Consider the following 23,370-nt stretch of genomic DNA (forward strand, 5'->3'; position numbering starts at 1 on the left):
GGCGAGGCACCACCGCCACCACCACCACCACCACCACAAGCGGCAGAAACTCGCTCGAATCGCCTAACGAAGAAGATATCAACTTTACATCGATCTGTGCGACCCGCCAACCTGCCAGCCAGCCACCCTACCAACCAGCCAGTCAGTCACTTACCCACCCATCCACCCAACCAACCAGCCAGACCGACAGATACCCTACCACTCACCCACCCACCCAACCAACCAACCAGCCAGCCACCCAGACTGGCAGATACCCTATCAACCAGCCAGTCACTCACCCACCCACTCACCCAACTAACCAACCAACCAACCAACCAGCCAACCAGCCACCCAGCATACCAACTAACCATCCAACCAACCTGCGAACCAGCCAGCCAGTCAGTCAGCAAACAAGTCGAGTCAGTCAGCCAGCCAGACTACCAACCAGCCACCCACCGAGTCAGCCAACCACCCTACCAGTCAGCCACTCACCCGTCCAGCCTACCAACTACCCACCCAGCCATCCAGCCAGCCAGCCACCCAGCCATCCAACCATTCAGCCAGCCAGCCAGCCAGCCAGCCCGTCACAAGTTGCCTCCTGTCCCTTGTAAACACGAAGGAAGAGAGGACAAGGCATAAGCTGGACCCCGTGTGTACCTCTTCGCTGGCCCGTGTTTGGATGGCTCGGTGGGAGGCTGACAGTGTGTGTGTGTGTGTGTGTGTGTGTGTGTGTGTGTGTGTGTGTGTGTGTGTGTGTGCATGGCTGTCCGATATCAGGTGCCTGTATATCTTGTGTGTGTGTGTGTGTGTCTGTGTACATTCCTCTCTAATTGCGTGTCTGTGTTTATCATTTTATCTTTGTACAACTTCCCTATCGTTTGCTGCATCTTTCTCACGCGGAAAATAATGAACGTGTGGATTCCTCCGTCTTTATGGCTATCTGTTTTCCGTATCTACACATCCTCAATAGTCGTTTCTTCCTCGCCATAAAGGTAATGTGTTTGGCCTTCACTTAGCACCATTAAAATATCGCCACATACCCACCACGTCAGCGAGACAGAGACACAGGTTAATGGAGTCAGGGTGCGTTGATGGAGGTGGTGGTGGTGATGGTAATGGTGGTCATGGTTGTCTGTGAATGTATGAAGAAAGGCTTTAGTTGATGATCGAGGCGAAGTGCTTTTAAGTACCTCCCGCGGCGCCTTCTTGCAAATGGAAGGAAAGGCGGAAAGCGAAGGCGAAGGCGCTGCCGACGTCCTGAATGCAGATCCGAGAGTGAGGAAGATGGATGAGACACGAGGAAGACGAGGACGAACCTGGGAAACGATAACAGGTGACACAAGAAAGGGAGAGGGAGTTAGAATCCTTAGCAAGACAGACGTTATTTACTCGCCCTTACTTTCCTCGCCGTTCCTTAAGACCTCACCCGCTCCTATACTCCGTTCACCTTAACCTCGTATGTAAAGTGAGAACGAACCGATAAAAAGATATGTTAGTATAAAGAAGGGCAAAAGTATCAGGACACCTCTCCTCCTGAAATTGACCCCTTGTTTCGGCCACCTCTTTGGATTCTTTTTAGGAGCAGCGAGTAGCGGGCTTTTTTATTATTATTTCCCTTTTTTGTGCCCTTGGGCTGTCTCCTTTGTTGTAAAAAAAAATCTTAAAATCGCTACCAGGCTGTCTTTTCTTGTTCGTCTCGTAAAAAGCATAAATTCTGAGGCTCGCATTTTACTCCATTCGCCTGGTTCTTCGGAGCTACCTGTTTACTTTCTGATTAAACGTATATATATTGCAGCCGCCATGCCCTCTAGGCCTCCTTGTAGAATGCAGTACGCTCTGAGTAGGAATAACGCAAGTCTCAGTGCAGCCAAGGTCTTCATCAAACATTACTGGTTCTCTTCAGCCGTTTCATTTCCCTCGCCGTCTCATGCCAGCAGGACACAAACGCAGCGGAAAGAACTTAAAACTTTTCGTAAACTTGAAATAGAAAAGGCAGCACAATGAAATGGGTCGCAACAAGAAAAGCAAATGAATGAAACACCACTACGCATCTGTTTAAAAAGGAAAAGAAAGGAAAAGTCATTGCGGACCAGCGCTTAAGAAATATTGAAAACATCCCCAAAAGAACCACAACGCAGCGAAATGTAACAGGAAGAGCAAGCGAAAAGAAAACCACCACGAACGCATTTAAAAGGAAAGAACACTATGTATACCTATTTAGAAGGAGAGAAACCACACCTATTAAAATGAAGAAGAAAAAAAAGATAAGAAAACAACCATCATAGACTAACTTCAAAGAAACCACAAACTAAAAAAAATCATCCGCCAACTTCTTGAAATGAAAATACGATCGTCAAGGTAGGAATTTAAGGAGAGCGGATCGCCGTCCCTTCTGGTTTTAACTCTTGGACAAAGGCTTCAAGGATCATTGGATGCGACGATTAGTGAGGGGAACGAGGCGTGACCTGAAGGATTCCCCTCTGTACTTACGGCTGCCAAGTGCTGAAGGGGGGAAGGAAGAGGGGAAGGGAGGGAAGGAGAGACAAGGAAACAAAGGAAACGAAGGGATAGTGGAAGAAAGGGAGAGAAGGGGATGAGAAGAAACTAATAACCACCATTTAAGGGAAGAAAAAAGAACAGTAGAAAAAAGAGCAAGAAAATAAGAAATAATCAGAAGGTATGGGTAGAAAAAACAGAGAATAAGGAAGAGAGGAAGAAAGGAAAGGAAGGGAGTGAGAAAAAACAAGTAATGGAAGGAAAATAAAGAAGAATGGATAGAGGAAAAAGGAAGGAAAGATGCAAGAAAATGAAACAGTCAAAGTATGGGAGGAAAAAAATAGAGAAGAAAGGATAGAGAAAAAAAGGGAAGGTAGGCAGTTTGAAAAAATAAAAGCAATTAAATAAAGAAAAGAGGGAAGGAAATAAATGTAAATGAGAGGTAAAGAATTAAAAAGAAGAATTAGAGCTAGAGAAAAGAAATAAAGCAAGTAAAAAGGAAAAGAAAGGAAACAGGAGAGAAGGACGAGGTGAGGGAGAAGAAACCAAAGAGAAAGGAGGGAAGCAAGAGCAAAGAAAGGTCAAGGAATAAGAAAGTAGAAGAGAGAGAGAGAACAGGGAGATCACAAATTGAGGAAGAGGGGAGAGGGGACAGGATAAAGAGTTACCCATCTACTATCGCTTTATTTCCTTGGTCTCTCAATTGATTATGAAGAGAGAGAGAGAGAGAGAGAGAGAGAGAGAATTCGTTACTTACCTCAATGTTCATGGAAAAGGTTGAAAGCCATTGAAAGTTAATATACTACTGCCAGTTTTCGAGTTCCTTTTATGTTTATTTGTTTTTTTGTTTTTCCTCTCGTTCTGCGTCAGTCAGCGTCTTGACCGATAACCAAACGTGGAAATGAAGACCCGTAGAGTTTTTTCCCCCGAACTTTGCCCAAGAAAAAACAAAACTATTCCCATTACTATCAAACTCACCTTTCCCCCAAATCTCTACCTTCCTCTTCCCCTCCCTTACCTTCCTTATCCTTCCCTCACGAGTTATATCCATCAATACCACATAGACCTTCCCCTTTTTTTCTGGCATTCTTTCACTCTTTCATCCTTCTTTCCTCACGAGTTTTATACGTCAATACCACATCCACTTTCCCCCTACCTTCCTCACATTCTTTTACTTCCCCGTCCTTCTTTCCTCACTAGTTTTCCCCATTATTACCACATCTACCAATCACCTTTCATATTCCTTCATTTTTTTTACTCCTCTTTCGTAAACATCCACTATTTTGCATTCGTTTTGTTCTTCTTACCTTCCTCACGTTCTTTCACTTCCCCATCCTTCTTTCCTCACGAGTTATCCCATTATTACCACATCTACCTATCACCTTACCTTCCTTACCTTCTTTCCCTTCCATATCCATCTCCTTTACCTCGTTTTCCCATCACTATGACATCCACCTTTACTCTTACCAACCCGCATTCTTCCCTTCCTTCTCGTTGCCTCTGCCAGTTTTTCTCCCATCGCCTCCCCACTCACCTTTGCCCTTTACCGTCTGCATTCTTCTCCCTCCTCTGTCTCCTCTCCCCCTCCTCTCCACCAGCATGATCCTCCCTCCCACCCGCATTGCACTCGTTCGTAGCATTCATTTTGGCTGCAGCAACGTCCGCCTTGTACATAAGTCGAAGAAAATGTCAAGATAAAAAGTGTAATTGCAGGAGTAAAAGCAGTGATGGATGCCAAGGAAGGAGAACTGCATGCGAGGGGAATTAAGGAAAGATGTAGAAGCATTACTTGGTGCATCGCATATCTTGCTTTTCGTTGCTTTTTTTCTGCTTCGCTTGAGTTTATCGGATAAGAAACGAGCGATTTGTTCCGGAGCGCAGTAAGGGATTAGTGCGTCGTAACTCCATGGTCAGGAATGTCTTGTTGCAGGACCATTATTTTTATTCCCTTCATGTGAAAATGCTTTTACTAGATGACATTTTTTTTACACTTCAATTTGTGTGTGCGGGGCGGGGATTATTGGTCTACTTTATTGTTAAAAGGTCAAGGTAAATGTTTAAACCCAGAGGAATTTGTTGAGTTTTCACGATCACCTACAAAATCTCCCGGTAGCAAACCTTCACAGAATTCATGGTTTTCAAATCGTCTCCAGATCTCTTCACGTAGAGGTAGATTATAGGCACACCCTATTCGTTTGTTTATATCCTCAAACATAGTCAATAGTAGCAAAAGCAAGGTAACCAACTGGGAATATCAATAAAGAAACACAAAAATATGTAGATGAGAATGAAAAAAAAATTATTTACTACGAAAACAGCGATAAAAGTACAGATGAGAGGAAAGGCAGGAAGAAACACCTGGCCACTACCTGTTAATTAGCATCCTCGGCCACTGCTTACCTGTCGCGTGAGGCCCGTGTCTCAAGGTCACACGATCCTCTCCTTTATGGAAGACTTTAAAATTCCCACTAATTAAACCACATTATCCGTAATAGCGTTAATAACTTGATCAACAACACTGTAACTTGGTAGAAAGGAAAGTTAGGTAGCTTGCGTTTTTGTATGTAATATCTTCCCGAAGATTACTAGGTAGTGGAGGTTGGTTATGTTGTTACCAAGCAAGCGTTGCGGAAAATTACCGATTCTTTTACCAGCAACTAATGTTTATTCCTCTTATCGTGAGTTGTTATTTTTTCTTCGTATTCTCGTGATTACAAAGGAAAAGATGCGACGTGAGGTAATAAACGGATACATAATAATGATATAAATGGAAGACAGAGATAAGTAAAATAGCGTGAGAGAAGAAACACACGCTGGCATGATGGTGGACACGAACCAACATACAATCACGTGAAATAATAGGAAAAAAAGAAAACTTAAGCTAAGACATAAATACACGGGATAATATTGAGACTTTCCCATCGAGATAACGGTGGTACCAGTGCGGACGAAAGATTACTGGGAAGAAAACGAAAATGAGAAATTCTGGAGATAAAAAGAGAAGCAGAGGATTGAAAAAAAAAGAGAGACAAATGTGTGTTATAAAAGTTTGATGAACACCAGGAAAATGAAAACTTGACACGAGGGAATGGAGAAACAAAACAAAAAAAACATCTATCTCTCTCTCCTCCTTTTCCTCCTCCTCCTCCTCCTCCTTCTCCTCCTTCCCCTATTCCTCCTCCTCCTCCTCCTCCTCCTCCTCCTCCTCCTCCTCCTCCTCCTCCTCTTCTTCTTCCTTCCCCTATTCCTCTTCCTCCTCCTCCTCTTTCCCCTATTCCTCTTCCTCCTTCTTCTCCTCCTCCTTCCCCTATTCCTCTTCCTCCTCCTCCATCTCTTCGTCCTCGTAGTCGTCGTTCTCCTCCTCATCCTCATCAATATCCTCCTCCTCCTCCTCCTCCTCCTCATCATCATCATCATCATCATCATCATCATCATCCTCATCATCCTCATCCTCATCCTCCTCATCATCATCATCACCCTTTTCCACACTATTGTCATCACCATAATCATCACATTCGCCACAATAACAAGCCACACACGAAACATTGCCATAAATAATAAAAAAATGCCTGACAATGTCCCCCTTAATACCCATTGATCCGCCGCAATGAGATTAATCACGAGTTTCGTCATAACGCCGGATTGGCCGCAATTAAACGATTGAACATAAAACAAACGGAACAATGAACGATAATACGAGGCGATAAAAGAGGAATATCAAGCAATTATGAGTTTTGTCAAAGATAAGTCAGTAATAAGGCGTGACAAAAACAGAAACACTAAAAAGGCGGGACCAAACACAAACGCTATAATGACATCTTGCCGTGTTAGGAAATTATGTTATTATATCACACGAAAAGAAGCGTTAATCACCGCCTTTTTGCGTAAAGTAACATTAAACATTTAAATATTTCAACAAAGAAAAAATGTATGAAAACACCTTTTTTTTATATATATATAAGGGAACTTTACACACCGATTTTATTATTTAACAACAATAAACCGTGATATATCTATTTCGTCTATGTAAACTAACAGTAAAATGTTGCGTGATTCAGCATAAATAACAAACATTCAAACACGCTCATTCACTGCCACCTTGAAACATTTAATTACCCCTATTCTTCGCACAGGAGCATCGAGCGATTAATCCATTCAACACAAAGGAGCAATAAAACTCTCCTTCGATGCCCCTCGCACCGTCACAGTCTTGTCGCCTCGCAGCCTCTCGCGGCGTGGCGTGTGTCGGGGCCATCAGGGTAATCATGGCGTGCCTCGGCCCCATCACCGCACGCCGCCGGGTAACATGCGGACCTGTGCCACCTACAGCAAATCCTCCGCCCTCGCTGCATTGCATCACACCCGCGCCGCTTGTTCAGGGTAAAGGAGACGGACCAAGGACACAGCGAATGATATTAAAAACGTCCGCATTAAGCTACTAACACAATGGAAATGGAAGGTGGCAAAACAATAATAAATTTTCCGGCCTTCTACCCACCTTATATTAATTCGTGTTTCTGTTATAAACTGAAACATTCTTTTATCGGTATCCCCTTTTACTACTTTTTGTCGTTCAGTTTCTTTGGGTAATGAATCTGCATTTGAAACGTCATAACATTATCGCTACGAGTATTATTATCACTTTAATGTAACGGATTATTTTCCTTCATCAGTTACAAGCGTAGAGGGGAAAAAATACGAGTAAGACGCAGAAGGATCTTGAAAAGCTATACGACTCCCGCCAACCCCCACGAGAAAAAGGAAAGACTAAGATACATAAATAAGCTTTCTTCATCATGGAATGTATTGGACATGATGCAGTTAACGCGATGATCGTCTCAACATTTCATTCTGTCCCCTCTGAGTAAGTGAGTGAGTAAGGGAGGAGGTAGGTTTTCATTGCTCCTCTCACTCCCTCACTGTATTTCTGTTCCTCTCTCTTTCTCTCTGTCAGCATCTTTCTCTCACCCTCTCATCCGTCTTCTTTATCTCAATCCTCATCTCATTCTCACGTCGTACCCAATGTTTATATTCATCCTCTCTTTCTTTCTATCTCTTTCTCTGTATCTGTCTATCTATCAGTCAACGAGGAGGCGTGACTATGGAGACTTTAAGCACAGGCGTGAGTTGCAGGTGTGTCAAGTGAAAGTTAGAGCAAGGAGGTGAATAGAGAGATAAGGAAGATAGAATGGTAGGAGGAAGGAAGGGAGAGTAAACCGCGCGCTGATTTAAGGAGGAAACGGGGTGAGTGAAGAGGAGGAAGGAGGAGAGCAAAGTTGAACGGAGGGAGGAAGGAAGGAGGAAGCCACAATTTAATTTCGGGTTTAGGAGAGGAAAAGGAGGGAAAGGAATTGGAGGAGAGGAAGGGCCACACTGTTCCTCAGGTATGATTGTTAATTAAATCGAATTATGTTGCTCTCACCTGTCCTTCCTGTTGACTATATATATACCTGTCTCTTATTTATTACTCTCTCTCTCTCTCTCTCTCTCTCTCTCTCTCTCTCTCTCTCTCTCTCTCTCTCTCTCTCTCTCTCTCTCTCTCTCTCTCTCTCTCTCTCTCTCTCTCTCTCTATCTATATATTTATCTATCTTACACACACACACACACACACACACACACACACACACACACACAATGTTTATCGTGAAAAAAAATGTTATCAATGTTTGTTTCCACAGTCCAAACCCATTATAACTATGACACAAAGTTAATGGGTTCCCTTTAGTACCTTTCCCTCCTCCACGCCCGCCCCTTCATTTATCTCCCTTGTTTTCTATCTCCTTCCCTTCATTTTTACTTTATTATTCTTTCATCCTTCTCTCACCTATCTGTATCTGTCCATCTTTCTATTTATCTATCTATCTCTAACTCTCTCCACCCCACCTTTTAATTCCTTTCATTCATTCCTCCCTTCTTCCCTCCATTTTTACCTCTATATTTCCTCCTATCTTCTCTTTCTCTCTTGTCTTACCTTCCCTTCTTCCTCCTTTCTTTCCTTCATTTGCTTTCTCCACCTTCCTTTTGTTTTCTTCTTCCCTCCATCTTACCTTCCTTCTTTGTCTGCTTATATCCTCTCCTCTAAGCCCTTTATTTTTCCTCCCCCATTCCTTCATTTTTTCCCGTCACCTTCCCTCCTTTCTTCTTTCCATATTCCTTATCCCTTTCATCTAGACTCTATTATCTCATACTTTTTTCCTTACTTCCCTCCACTTCCCCTTCCTCTCCCCTCATTTCCCACTACATCCTCTCCTTCTCCTTCCTCTCCCTTCCCTCACCCTCAAAAATCTTTCATATATTATCTCTCCTAAGTCCTCTGTATTTCCTCCCGCCATCTTTACCCGTTATTACTCTTTTTTTTCCTCCCTCATTTCTTCCTCTCCTACTTCCACCTTCCCTCTTTTCATCTCTCCATTCTCCCTTATCCTCATCTTCCCCTCCCTTTCCCCTCTTCTTCCCTTCGCTTCTTTCCTTCCTTCCTCCCATTTCTCACATCACTTTACCTTACCTCCATCTTCCCTTTCCATCTCTCCATTTTCTCTTATTCTCCTCTTCCCCTCCCTTTCCCCTCCTCCTTTCCTCGCTTTCCCCTCCTCTTCCCCTTCATTCCCCTCCTTTCCCACTTCTCTATACCCTCTCCCCACCCTTCCCTTCCCCAAATATGCGTCACTCTCATCCCGGAACTGTTAGCTGGTGTCATGATCGTGGAAGGAGGCGAGGCGAGGAAATAAGAAGAGAAAAAAAGGTTGTTTATGAGTTACTTCCCAGAATCCTGCAGAATGGAGTGTCGTGAGAGGGTGATGTGTGACTTTCTTTAGGTTTCTGTTTTCTTTTCTTTCACGCAGTCTGACATACACACCTACACACACTCACACACACAAACACACACACACACACACACACACACACACACACACACACACACACACACACACACACACACTCATCCCCCCGCTCTATCTATCTATCTATCTATCTATCCATCTCTCTGAAGTCAACAAAGTAAAAAAAAAAATATAAGATGAGGGCGGAACTGATCGCCTCAAAAGTTGTCGTGAAACTTAAGCAATTCCGATTGATCCCCAAATCCCACTTGACTGATGCGAGGCGCCCAGGTGTGTCCCGTGACTGATTACAGGTGACTCACGGGGCGCCTGTGTTTTTCTCATTAGTCTCAGGTCTGGCAGGTTGTTGTTGCTGTTTAATTTCACTTCGCACGTATAATTCCTAACGTGTTACCATTATCATTATTATTAGTAGTATTTTTGGTGTTACTATTATTGGTGTCGTTGTATTTATTTTTTTCCTAACATAGTCACCAAAAATTTAAAGTCATACCTTCATTTACAGTGTTCAATATATTATGATGGCCTCTCAAACCTTAAAAAATGCAATATTGCGTGATATAAGAAGTTATGCCCTCCAGGAAATAATATATATACTCTTGTCCCTCTTCCCCCTCCCCTCTTCCTCCTCCTCTTCTTCTTCCTCCTCCTCTTCTTTATTCCTCCTTTTCTTAACTCCTCTCCCTCTCCCTCCATCCCCTCCTCCCCTTCCTCCTCCTCCTCCTCCTCCTGACCCATACCATCATTAGCAACAGTTTTCCTCTTTCACCAACAATTAATCTTTTCCTCGTTAGGAGTTTCTTATCTCCTCTTTAGGCATCATAAACATTACCATCAATTTCCTTTTTTCCTTTTTTTTCTCCAGCGATTTTTTTCCACACAAAATTCTGTATTATTTTTGTTTTTCAATTATTTTATATTTTTAAGGTATCCCATTGTGTAGTTTTTGGGGGGTGTTGCTTGTATACATTTCTTTAGGTAACAGCAACTATTTTCTTTCCCTATTTCCCTTCATCTGCAGTAACTTCTTTCATACAGGCCAACAATTTTCTTCAGCAACCCACATTTTGCCTCCCCAGCCTAATCCTGTCAACAGTTTCACTTAACTTTGCTCTTCTCCCAACATGAATCTTACAAACAGTTTCCTTTCTCATTTTCCTTACCAACAGTTTTCGTTTCCTTCCATAACATCAAATAGTTTTACTTTGCTCCGTGACCTCACCAGCAAGCGGTCATTACTTCGCCTTCTTTACTTCTTCATCTTTCTCCTAGACCTCAACCACCCGCATTTGCAGATTTAATAAGCATACACAGAATGCTAAGTGGGGCTCGTTTTGCATGCGATTTGAATAGAGTATAAGGGACATGTTGCTTGTGTGAAGAAAAACCAATGAAGAAAGGGAGCAAGACTATCGTAGTGGATACTGATGTTTTCAAGGATAGTTTTGTCAGCCTAGTTATAGTTTGATAATGTGTCTGTACCACGAATGTTAAAAAAAAAAGGCTTATGAGAACCCGATTAATCTACTTCTCGGCCTTTGAAAATATTTGATGTGAGAGCCGAAAGCGTTTGAGGATACTGGCTGTAATACTTGGCTGATACAAACATAGTATAGTGTTATAAGGTGATGGATAACTTCTTTTTTTTTTACAGCAAAGGAGATAGTTCAAGGGCATAAAAAAAGAAAATAATAATGGAAAAAAAAGCCCGCTACTTACTGCTCCTAAAAAGAGTGCAGAGGAGTGGCCGAAAGAGAGGTCAATTTCGGGAGAGGTGTCCTGATACTAACTTGCAAATAAACCAATAATATACACTAACTAATAATATACGAAATTTATTTAATACAGTATATATTATGTTAGAGTGGGGATGACTAGCTTGTAAACAGGCTAATAATATACACTTAATGTGGAAGTGGGCGGAGCATATTTTCCATGTTAATTTGAACAAACCCAAGTAGTCCTCAGCCATGGTCCTCCGCCTTGATGACGCAGAGGAGAGCGAGACTCATTCCCTTCACGAGTCATTAGCGGCGCCACAGAGACTTAGACTCGACCAGGAGGGTGAAGAGGAGCGTGGGAAGAACGGACAGGAAATGCAAGGGGCGGCAGGGAAGGCAACGCAAGGAAAGGAAAGGGGCAGGAAAGGTCAACCAGGGAAAGGAGAGGAAAATAAATGAAAGGAGAAGGGAAGGCAGAGTTAAAAATGGAAAACGAAGGGGTAGGGAAGGCAAAGCAATGGAAGGAAAGGAAGGAGAGAAAAGAAAAGGAAAGGAAAGGAAAGGAAAGGGAAGGAAAGGGGCAGGGAAGTAAAAGCAATGAATGAAAAAGAAAGGGACAGGGGCAGCAAATCAAGAGAGGGAAAGGGCTAGGGAAGAGAAAGCAAGAAAAGGAAATGAAAGGGGGAGTGAAGGCAAAGTAAAGAAAGGGAATCCTAAATGAAACCAAGTTATGGAAAGTCAAAAAAAGCAACGCAAAACAAGGAAAAGGAAAGGAAGGAAAGGAAGTTGAAGTAGAAAGGAGACTTAGGATGGAAGGGCAGAAAAGAGAAAGGAAGAAAGAAAAAGGGTAGAAAGGACGAATGAGAAAGGTAAAAGACGGGAACTAAACGCAGAAGTTATGGGATTTATGGGAAGAAATTGAAAGGAGTTAAAGTTTTCACCCATATAAACACATCTTATTTTCGAGACCTTGTTATGATGACACGCCAGAGTTGCTGAAGAATCAGATAGATAGCGCAGAGAGCTCGAGACGTTACATAACTTGAAAAACCTAGATTAAAAGTGACCGGCCTGACAAACTAATGAAGCAGAAGAAAACGTTAGAGCTATTTCACAACAGAAGACAAAGAAAACAACAGACTCGAGGCAACAAAAAAATAAAAATCGATACAACAGCGACATTACACGATACAGACGAAAAAAAAAACAGAGCAAACTGAGGAAGCAGAGAACAATATTACAGAATCACTTCACAGTAAAGAGGACAAGAAGACAGACCCAAAATGGAACACAGAACCAGACGCCAGCATAAAGGAGACATTACGTAACAAAGACGACAAAAAACAGGTCCACACTAGGGCGTACATACACTAAACAACAGACATCCTCCTAATACACAGATTCACTTAACGACACACACGACAGAAACAGTCATAAAAACCCACACACACAAAGCCGCGCAAAACAAGAGCCATACACACACACACACACACATACACACAAACTGAGTCACCATATACCCCCAAAAAAGACCCATATAGACACATACACCGTCAATAAGCAGAAAAAAAAACATACAGTACCACAGACAGACACATTCACCCCCGTACTGGAAGACAAAGAGGCACAAAGAGAAGGGAAAGAAAGAGCCCGAGACGGTTAAGGGAAGCCACGGAGGGAAGGGAGCCGGACAGAGCCATAGAGGGAAGCGGCACTTATGGATCCAATAAGCGGAGGGAAGGACTCGTAAAATGAAGGAGAGAGAGAGAGAGAGAGAGAAGGGAAGGGACGGACAGCTTTCACGTCTCTCACGAACTTTTCATCTTCTCTCTCTCTCTCTCTCTCTCTCTCTCTCTCTCGCCTTTTTCAATTTGTTTTGCTGTGAATTCTCTTTTTTCGCCTTGATTTTTTTTTTCTTTTGCGAGGGAAAGAGAGTTAATGGGAACGAGGCTGAAGGTTTTTTCCTGTTTGTTCGCTCGTTTTTTATGGCAGTAGTAGCCGTAGTAGTAGTAGTAGTAGTAGTAGTAGTAGTAGTAGTAGTAGTAGCAGTAGTAACAGTAGAAGTGGGAGTAGGAATATTAGTAAGAGTTGCAGGGTAAGGGATAGTAGCAGAAAGACTTCCAACATTCCCTTTCGTTCCCTTTCATTTCTGTACCTTCCCATCCCTTCATTTTCTTTCCTTTACCTATTTTCCCCGCCATCAATCCCTACTTATTCCCTTATTTCTTATTTTCCTCTTTGCTTGTTCCCTCATCATTTTGTCTCATTTCTCTTTTTTTTAATTTCGTCCCTCCCTTTCCTTCCTCTTTTCCTTTCCTTTTCCATGCCCTCTTCCTTTTCTGTCCCTTGCCTTCTTTACCTATTCCATTCATTTCCTTCTCTTTCCATTCCTTTTCTTTACTTTCTTTTCCCTTTCTGTTCCTTCCCATATTCTTACCTCTCTTCCCTTTGTGTCCCTTTCCTTCTCTTCCTCTTCCATCCCTTTCCTTCTCTTCCTCTTCCATCCCTTTCCTTCTTCCTACCCGATGTCTCCTTCCCTTCTCTTTCCTTCCCTTCTCACCTCCCCTTCCCTCTCCTCTCCTTCTCACCTTCCCTTCCCTTTCCTTCCCTTCCCTTCTCACTTTCTCTTTCCTTTCCTATCCCTTCCCTTCTCACCTTCCTACCCCATTACTTCCCTTCTCACTTTCCTTTCTAAGCTTCCCAAATCACCTTCCCTTTCCTTTCCTTCCCTTCGTATCCACAACATGATGCAGCTCTGATCACCTGCCATCACACCTGCCCATCCTTAATGAGTCGTGCAAACCTGGCCCCCCTACACCCTGCCCCTTCCCCTCATCACCTGGACACGCCTCATCACCCTCACACTCCATATGTCACTCACTCGCCCGGGACAAGGAAAATTACCCAACATCACCACAACTTTCCCCACGTCTCCCCTTTCCCACCTCCCCCTCCCTCCACACACACACACACACACGCACGCACTCACTCTTCACTGGCATAATTTTTCCCTCACTTCTTTCTTTTTTTCCTTCAGTTGTCAGAGTGAATAATAAAATTCCATGTGTGTGTTTTTTTTCTGTTTGTTTCTCTGTTTAGTCTTATACCTGCTAAGTTTACCTGTTCCATTGTCTGAAGTTTATTAATTGATTCACGTGTATGTTGAAACTTCTACTACCTCCTACACCGTCTATATCACTAGTATCATCACCACCACCATCACCACCATCATCACCACCATCATCACCATTACCACCACAACCACCTGCACCTGTCACACCCGTTCAAGAATAACTTAATCAATCAGTTCCCGATATTACCAATCCAGGTGTACCGCATCACTCTCCCTCTCGCTCTCTCGTTCCCCTTTAATCGCCCATTCAGCCAATCAGCCAATCACAGCCCGCGCCGCCTCCACCAATGAACCAATCACCGTTCATCTTCAGTAATGCTTCCGTTTTATTGGCGTTCCGTCCCCGCCAGTACGCAGAGAGAGAGAGAGAGAGAGAGAGAGAGAGAGAGAGAGAGAGAGAGATCCACCATCCCTCACCTGTTTCTCCTGTGTCTGATTAGTCTCCTTTTTTCTTATTTTTCTTTTTCTCGTTGATGTAAAAAAAAAGTTCCTGACCATGTGTGTAGGTGCGTATGTGTGTGTGTGTGTGTGTGTGTGTTTGCTTATCCCGGGGGTGAACTCTGACACACACACACACACACACACACACACACACACACACACACACACACACACACACACACACACACCTTTCCCATATTCCAAACACGGATTGAGTCCTTCCAAAGCAAGATAAAGAAATAAATCAACTCGCCTCGGCTCATTAAGAACTTTATCGCATCCAGGCATTGCGTCATTACCACGGAGCGTAATTATTCAGGTAATTTCCCAGGTAACAAAGAAGCAGAAAATGAGGGAAACGTGAAGAATGATTGATGGGGAGACATGAACATTTACGAATAGATTGAGGGAGACGGGAATTTTTTTTTACTAGTGTGTGTGTGTGTGTGTGTGTGTGTGTGTGTGTGCGCAGGCCCCTAATAGCCTGTCAATCTTTCTCTGCATCTCCCACTACCTCTTTTTTTTTTTAATATATACAGACACGTGACTTTAGAGTGAACAAAAACCAACACACAAATACCAAGCAGATAAATAAACACCAATACAAACATAATAAAAAAGAATCCTGTAATCTAATTCCCTTTTTCTCTCATTCCAGGTGAGTGTCTGAGCCTCAAGTGAGAGTAACGCTGATGAGGTGTTTGCCAGGTGTTCTCCAGGTGTTGTGAGTCAAGAGTCGTCACCCACTGAGCCTGTAGTTCCTCGCCTCCTCGTAACCTTATCAACCTTCTTTTATCCTTCTCTGCGTCTCCCTGTTGTGCTTACGAGTGTTGCCGAGAGAGAGAGAGAGAGAGAGAGAGAGAGAGAGAGAGAGAGAGAGAGAGAGAGAGATTTTCTAATAGATTCCCCCTTTTCCTGCCTCTCCATTTCCTTTTTCCTTCATCTCCTCTTCTTCCTCTTCCTCCATTAACTCCTCCTACCACTTATTCCTATTCGTTCATGCTGTATCGTTATAAGAATTGGAGAAGGAATGAAAAAGTGCAGTGGAAGAGATTTGAAAAGAAGAGTGCAAGAGAACCTTCAATCTATAATCTCTCGTTTGCTTCTCTGAGATTATTATCATTATATATATATATCATTCAGAGAGAGAGACTATATTTTTTTTTACTCACCTCTCTGCAAACATCAATATCATCATTATTTATACCCTGTCCATATATTTTTCTCTTTCTCCTTCATCTATTTTGTGTCCGCCGTCAAGGCTTTCAATTCCCGCCAAAACCCTCTGCGCTGCGTGTCGGGAGGCGCGAAAAATCTCCCACAGGTGCGTGTTAAAGCGTCATTGGTCTTGTGTCAACGTGGCGTGCTTGGAGGCGAGACTAAGAGCCCTTTCAGTTTATCCGGCTGGCTATGATAAATCTGCACCGTTTACGAGGCGCTTAATTCTTCTCTTTTGTTCGTTCAGTTTTATATATTGTTTGCGTGCTGATATTTTTTACTTCTTTTTTTTACGCTCTGTTTCTCCTACTACATTTTCTGTGTTTGTGTGGGTTGGGTGTGAGTGTGGGGGTGTGTGTGTGAGTGTGGTATCAAGAAAATTATATGAAAACAAAAGAAAGAAAAGAAAAAGAAATAATAGAAAAAATAAAACATAATAAAACAAACAAAATAAAATAAAATAAAATAAACCAAACAATAAAATAAAAATAAAATCAACCAAACTAAATAAAAATAAATAAATAAATATCCATATAACTAAATATTTGACCATCTCTTTAACTAATTAACTATATGACTAACTAAAAGGAAGAGAGGAATATCACTTTGAAGACTCTCATTGTTCCCTTTCTCTTTATATTGCTTAGCCCTGAAGGGAAAAACTGTTCGTACAAAAATAAAGGGAGAGAAGATTAAGTTTAAGAACACGAAAAAAAGACATTAAAACATACTGATGAAGAAAAGGAAGGAAAGGGAATATCACTTGTAACTCAGTCTCCTTTTCCCCTTTTCGTTTTTTTTTTATTCCTTAACCCTTTAGGGAAGAGAACTGTTAGACTAAAAAGTAAAGGAAAACAAGATAAATTTAAAGACCACGAAAGAGAGACACCTAGAACATGTTGATGAAGAATAGGAAGGAAAAGGAACATGAACTTATATCTCTCAGTTCTATGCACATTTCTTCCCTGTTCCTCTTTTTATTTCTAACCAGAAAGGGGAACGGGGATAAGGGGGAAGAATTGTAAGGGGAAGCTGTTACCAAGCCAAAAAATAAATAAATAAGGATAAAAGTTTTGTTTTTAAATCACATCACAATAAACACACGCACATGCACTGATTAGAGAGAGAGAGAGAGAGAGAGAGAGAGAGAGAGAGAGAGAGAGAGAGAGAGACTTTCCTTTATTTCCCTTTTACAAAATCACTAATGCAACCTAAACAATCATCTTATAGAAATGAAAACCGTGACTACTTTCCATACATTTTCTTTCTTCATCTATTTACAATACAGAAAATAAGGTGTATAAGTCAGGAGAAAGAAGAGGAGAGTTCAGCTGTATGCAATAATGAGGCAGGTGAGGCAGGTCAAGGTAGGGAAAGGTCAAGGTCAAACGAAATTTAGGCGGGTCACAACTTGGTCTCTTAAATTGGCCTCTGAATGAACGAAGCGAGTTAAGGGGAAAAAATTCTGAAAGCGAGCATAGGGAGGAAGGAGAAGGCGAGCAAGAGGAGGAGGAGGAGGAGGAGGCAAGCAAGAGACGAAGGAGGAGGAGAGGGGGAGGGCCACACTGCAAGCTACCTGGAACCCTTTTTAGAAGATTTACCTGAGCGTGGCCTAATTTACCTGTTAAGAAATTATATTAAGGTGATGTATTATGTCTGCGTTTTCTTTCGTTCCTGCAACTTTAGAGGAATTAAATTAGTCGCTCAAAAATGAATTATCGTTGCAATTACTGTTATCACTATCATTATTATTATTATTATTATTATTATTATTATTATTATTATTATTATTATTATTATTATTATTACTCTGCCTGCAAAATATCCCGAACGTAATCTGGCTTCCGATGAATTTTAATAAATGGTTCACGTTTTGACATACGAAAAAAATATATTGGATGTATTTTTCGTTCGTATTTCCACGTAGGAGAGGAGGCTTTCTCTCTCTCTCTCTCTCTCTCTCTCTCTCTCTCTCTCTCTCTCTCTCTCTCTCTCTCTCTCTCTCTCTCTCTCTCTCTCTCTCTCTCTCTCATGGTAATGGTAGCAGAGATGGCAGTTACGATGGGGAATGGCTGGGGTGATTGTGGTGATGTTAGCTGCATTCGGTGTCGTGGTCTCGTTTGTCTTGCTACTGTTGTTGGCAATACTGTAAGTGTAATGGTTGTTGCTGGTGGTGGTGATTAGGGGCGGTATGAGCAATGTGTGAACGTATTGTATAGTGGTGATGATCGTGAGGGTGGTACTGGTGATGATCGTGAGGGTGGTAGTGGTGATGATCGTGAGGGTGGTAGTGGTGATGATCGTGAGGGTGGTAGTGGTGATGGTGATGATGCTAGTGTAGTTAGTGGTGATGATATAAGCACTGGAGGGAAGTCTCGTTTTGGTGGTGATGATAGTGGTGGTGGTGGTATGAGGAGTGGAGGGAAGTATAGTGTTGTTGCTGTTATTGTTGTTGTTTCTGGTGGTGGTGGTGGTGGTGTCAGCGGTGAGGGGGAAGCGTTGTAACCTTTGACCTCACCTGTTTGACCTGAGGAGACGGGCTCGGCTCCGCGCAGGTCACCGATGAATACAACAAAAGGACGTCAGGACTCACCTATTCCTCGCCCCTTTTTATTCCCTTGATGTTCTTTTTCCTCCTTTTCCTTTTTTTTATTTTCTCTCCCTTTTCCCTTTTTTTATTTATTTTTTTTTTTTTTTTTATTTTTTTTATTTATTTATTTTTATTTTTTTTGCCTTTATTCGATCTTTTGCGTATTTTGTTCTTTCCCCATTTTTTATCCACTTTACTTTTTTTTTCCTTTTTTCCCTTTTTGTCCTTTTTTTTTTCTTTTCCCTTCGTTCGATCTTGTAAGTATTTTTTTTTTCACGTTTTGTATCACCTTTTTTGCTTCTTCCCTTTTTGTCCCTTTTTGTGTTTTGTCTCCTCAATTTCATAATGCTGCATGGCGTAAAATTAATCCCATATTACTCTCTTTACTCGTTCATTTTTAATCTTTTTTTTAATATTTATCCTTCAAACATTCATTACATTTTTTCATGCCCTGCTATCTTTTTTTTTCTTTTTCTTACCTCTTCTGTTTCGCCTTTTCCATTTTATTTGTCTAGTTTCTTTTCACGTAGTTATTATTTTATTACTTCTAGTTTTTCGTATGTTTCTTTTCTCTCTCTTTACCTGCAACTGACGACCACAACCTCTTTCTCTCTTTCTAACTATCCATCTGTCTATCCATCCATCCATCCGTCCATCTATCTATCTATCTATCTATCTATCTATCAGTACATCTTCCCATCTTTTCTCTTCTTTTAAATCTTTCCATCCATCCATCTATCTATCTATCAGTATATCTTCCCATCTCCTCTCTTCTCTTAATCTATCCATCCATCCATCTATCTATCTATCTATCAGTATATCTTCCCATCTCCTCTCTTCTCTTAAACCAATGAATTCAAGAAGAGCAGAGTACAGTATTTTTTTTTCCTTCAAGTCGACCGCGGAACAGCAATCAGCATTTTTAGGGACTAAGAAACACTTTTCCTTCGCCTCTAAATACACGAGCAAACAGCCGCCGGGCCTCTAGTTCCCTCCTATTTACACGCTTATTCAGTAGCGGGGCGAGGGAGGGAGGCGCTTGTTTATCGAGCAATGAATTTCTCTGTTTGTGCTGTTATTTCCTTTTTTCCCTTCCGTCGCTCCTGGACCGGTGTGTAATGCGAAATGGGTCTGTTGTGCCCTGATTGACGGAAAGGGACGGGGAGTGAAACAGCTTTGTGTGTGTATATGTGTGTAAAAGAGATAGAGAGAGAGAGAGAGAGAGAGAGAGAGAGAGAGAGAGAGAGAGAGAGAGAGAGAGAGAGAGAGAGAGAGAGAGGGTAGGCGTGGGCTCGTTTAGGCAGAATGCGTTTGATATATTTGTAATCATGACGGCACCTTTAATGTTAATAAAATCAACATATGAATTGCATGCATGGCGGGTTATTGCCAGATACCATGAGGCCAGATACACACCCGTACACACACACACACACACACACACACACACACACACACACACACACACACACACACACTCTCACACATAGTTAGTTAGCTTATTGACACATAGAAGGTACTGTGCCGTTTCCAATTAAATATAATCATTTAGCCCAAAACAATGGCAAATGTGATACTGCCTATTCACACACACACACACACACACACACACACACACACACACACACACACACACACACACACACACACACACACACACACACACACACACACACACACACACACACACACACACACAAACACGAAAGGAAACAAACAAACACGCAAAAACAACCAAACACAATCACCAACAAAAAATAACCGCAGTGACAGTGTAATAGAATAACAGCATGAGCGGCGTGTGTGTGTGTGTGTGTGTGTGTGTGTGTGTGTGTGTGTGTGTGTGTGTGTCAATCTTTCTGTCTGTCTGTCTGTCTCTTGTCTATCTTCCTTTTTTCTATCTCACTTATTTTTGTAACTCACTTTCGCCGCAGTAATCTGGTTATGGCTCAGGTGTACCACTATGTTACCTGGCGCCCCTCCCAGGCCGAGGTGTTCCCAGGTGGACAGCCCCCAGCCAGGTGCACGGGGCAGGTAATCTCGATGAAGTAGTTGTAAGTCATCTGCCAGGGTCGTGACTGCTCTCCCCACTTCACTCCTGGCACGCACTGGTTGGAGGAGGAGGAGGAGGAGGAGGAGGAGGAGGAGGAGGAGGAGGAGGAGGAGGAGGACAAGGACAAGGACAAGGACGAGAGGGCTGAGGGAAAAGGAGAAGAAATAAGAAGTAGTGTTGAAAGTGGAAGAAGTGGTTGAGGGAAAGAAGAAGAAAGAAAGGGAGGGTTAAAAGTGGAAGAGGTGATTGAAAAAGAGGAATATGAATGAAGGGCTAAGGTTGAAAGTGGAAGAGATGGTTGAGGGAGAGAAAGAGGAAAGAAGAGGGAGAATTGAAAGTGGAAGGAAAATACTACGGGAAGATGGAAAGTAATAAAAAGAAAACCTCCAGTCCCTGCTACAAAAAAACACTGTCCACGCACCTTACCTGACTGTCGCCAACCACCAAGGAGGGGAGAGCGTGAAAAGAGAAAAAAGGAAATGTTGAGGAAAGAAAGAGGAGTGGCAAAGTGATATAGGAGGAGAGCCCAGTTCCACTCCAGCTAATGATCCTAATACTCACGAAGCAGACAGGTAGTTGATGTGCCCCCACCTGCAGTAATTACGCTAATTATACGCACGCAGGTAATACAAGTCTAGCTCAAAGTATGACCCTGCCTCCATCACCACCTTTGCCTGTCTCTCCCTCGTCTGTCTCTCCTCACTTCCTTCCCCATTATCGCCAGCCTTTACCCCTCACCTTTTCCACCCTCCAATCTCTCCACCCTCAACACCTTTACCTTTGCCTCCATCACCTGGTTAATTCTCACTAATCTTCATCTTCTCCCTCATAATGTCCCCTCGTCTCCCCCTTTACCTTCGTTGCTTACCTGTCCAGTCCTTGTTTACCTCCTGTATACCTTTCCTCCCTCCATACCCTACCTTACCTTCCTATCTACCTTTCCAATCCTAATAAACCTGTGTCTCTCTCTTAACACGTCCCTTCTAATGTTTTTTTTCAGTAATTAATCCACTCACACCTGTCTTTTCACCTTCTCCTTCTGTCCCTATTATTTTTACCTTTTTTATCTTTACATGTCTCAAATATACCTGTTCTGTTCATGTATTCCCTCTGCACTTGCCCTCTTCACCCATCCATCTCTCCCGTCTTATTAGCTTGTTACCTGTCCCTCCCTCCGTTCATTTGTTTGTGTCTTCCTTCAACGTGTTCCATTCCTCATTCCGTTCACCTGTCTAGTCCTAATTAACCTTTACCTTTCCCTCTTCATGCCACTTCCTTTGCACCTTTTGTCTACGTATTCCTTTTACACCTGTTACTCTTACTTTCTTTGCCTGCGTCTACTTATCCGCACCTCCCGCCTACTAATTTCGTTCTTACCTGTCCCGCACACCTGTCCCTTCCTGCTATCTGTGCCACCTGCTTCACTTATTAGTCTTTGAGCTCCACCGAAGGGAAAGGCGTCCAGGTATTGACTCAACGTGTGCAAAGCGGTGACTGCAGACCCGCTCATTAGCCACAGGTGTTTCAGCGGCGCCAGGTGTTAATGGAAGTGCCGTGACGTGTTATCAAGAATTACTTGCCTGCCTGCACACCTGAGGAAACCGGACGAAAACCTGGAACCCCGTCTTCAACCCCACCTCCCTCACACCCCTTCACATACTCCCTCACTCTCACTGCATCTCAACACACCTTCAGTACTTGCTCTGCCCTTCACCCTCCCTTTTCCTTGCTCACGCCACTTAGTACCTCTTCCTAACCTACTTCTCCACCCCTCCTGCCCCTTGTTTTCCTTCTCATGCACACTTCTTTCAATCCTTGGTCTCCCTTCTCCTGCAAAACTGGTTCTCCCCTTCACCTTCCTCTCCCCTCCTCGCCCACGCCACTTTGCACCTCTTCCAGACCTACTTCTCTTCACCTCCCCTGCCCCTTAAGCATGTCCACGTGCGCACTTCTTTCAGTTCCAGCTCTCCCTCTTCCCCTCCCTCACCCTCCTTCTCCTTCTCACATGCGCACCTTTTGCAGACCCAGATTTTTACCCTCACTTCACTTCTTTCCAGCAAACCTTATCTTGGACACCAGACTCTCCCCCTCTCTATCCTTCCTCCTTACCCCCCTCCCCTTCCCCCTCTAGCTCTCCTTACCTCTCCTCACCCCTCCTAGTTTCTCATTCCTTTTTCTCCCCCTTCACCTCTTCCCTTTCATCCATTTCACCTTTAACTTTTCCTTACCGCCCCTCCTTCCTTAGTCTCACCCCCTTTCCTTCCTCCTTCCCCTCCTTATTTTCCATTACACCTCTTGCTCTCCTCCTTTCCTCTCCTTAGCTTTCTTTGTCTCACCCCCTTTCCTTTCCCTCCTCCCCTTCACCTGCTAACCTCCTTACCTCCTTTCACCTCCCCTAATCTCTCTCCCCCTCACCCCCCCTCCTAATCCCCCTCACTCCACACCTTTCTCCTGCAAAGTTTGTAATTCACTAACAACGGGGCGGACGGCGAAGATTAATACATATAACCCGTCAGCCCCAGCTATGCACCTTCTCGCGCCAAGTTTATAATTGACTGTGACGAGGCAAGACTACGGAAGATTGGAAGATTTATTCAGCCTGGCACGTGATTTTTTACCCGGGTTCATCAGGGCCGCAATTTCCTGCCCGGGATTAAAAACTTTGCACCGAATATAAACCCAACCATACGGGGGATGTAATACGGAATGAGCGAAAAATAAATAGAACGTGCTCTGATAATTGTGGCTGGCGTATGATTTATATTTGTTTACTTTTATTTAATTTACATTTTAGGGTTGCATTTACTTTCGTGGCTCACTGTTCTCGCCTAATCCGATTGTTATGATTCCACCGCTCCGCCAAAACTATGCTAGACGTAAACTATTAAGCCGGAAA

The 23,370-nt window shown here is 43.0% G+C and overlaps 1 protein-coding gene across 2 annotated transcripts in view; it reads left to right on the plus strand.

Moving 5' to 3' along the window:
* LOC126985245 (neo-calmodulin-like) overlaps window positions 1-23,370 on the plus strand; it is a 106,142-nt gene that overhangs the window by 44,005 nt on the left and 38,767 nt on the right. The window lies entirely within an intron of this gene.

This window comes from Eriocheir sinensis, chromosome 5 (genome assembly GCF_024679095.1).
Source record: "Eriocheir sinensis breed Jianghai 21 chromosome 5, ASM2467909v1, whole genome shotgun sequence".
Lineage (NCBI taxonomy): Eukaryota > Metazoa > Arthropoda > Malacostraca > Decapoda > Varunidae > Eriocheir > Eriocheir sinensis.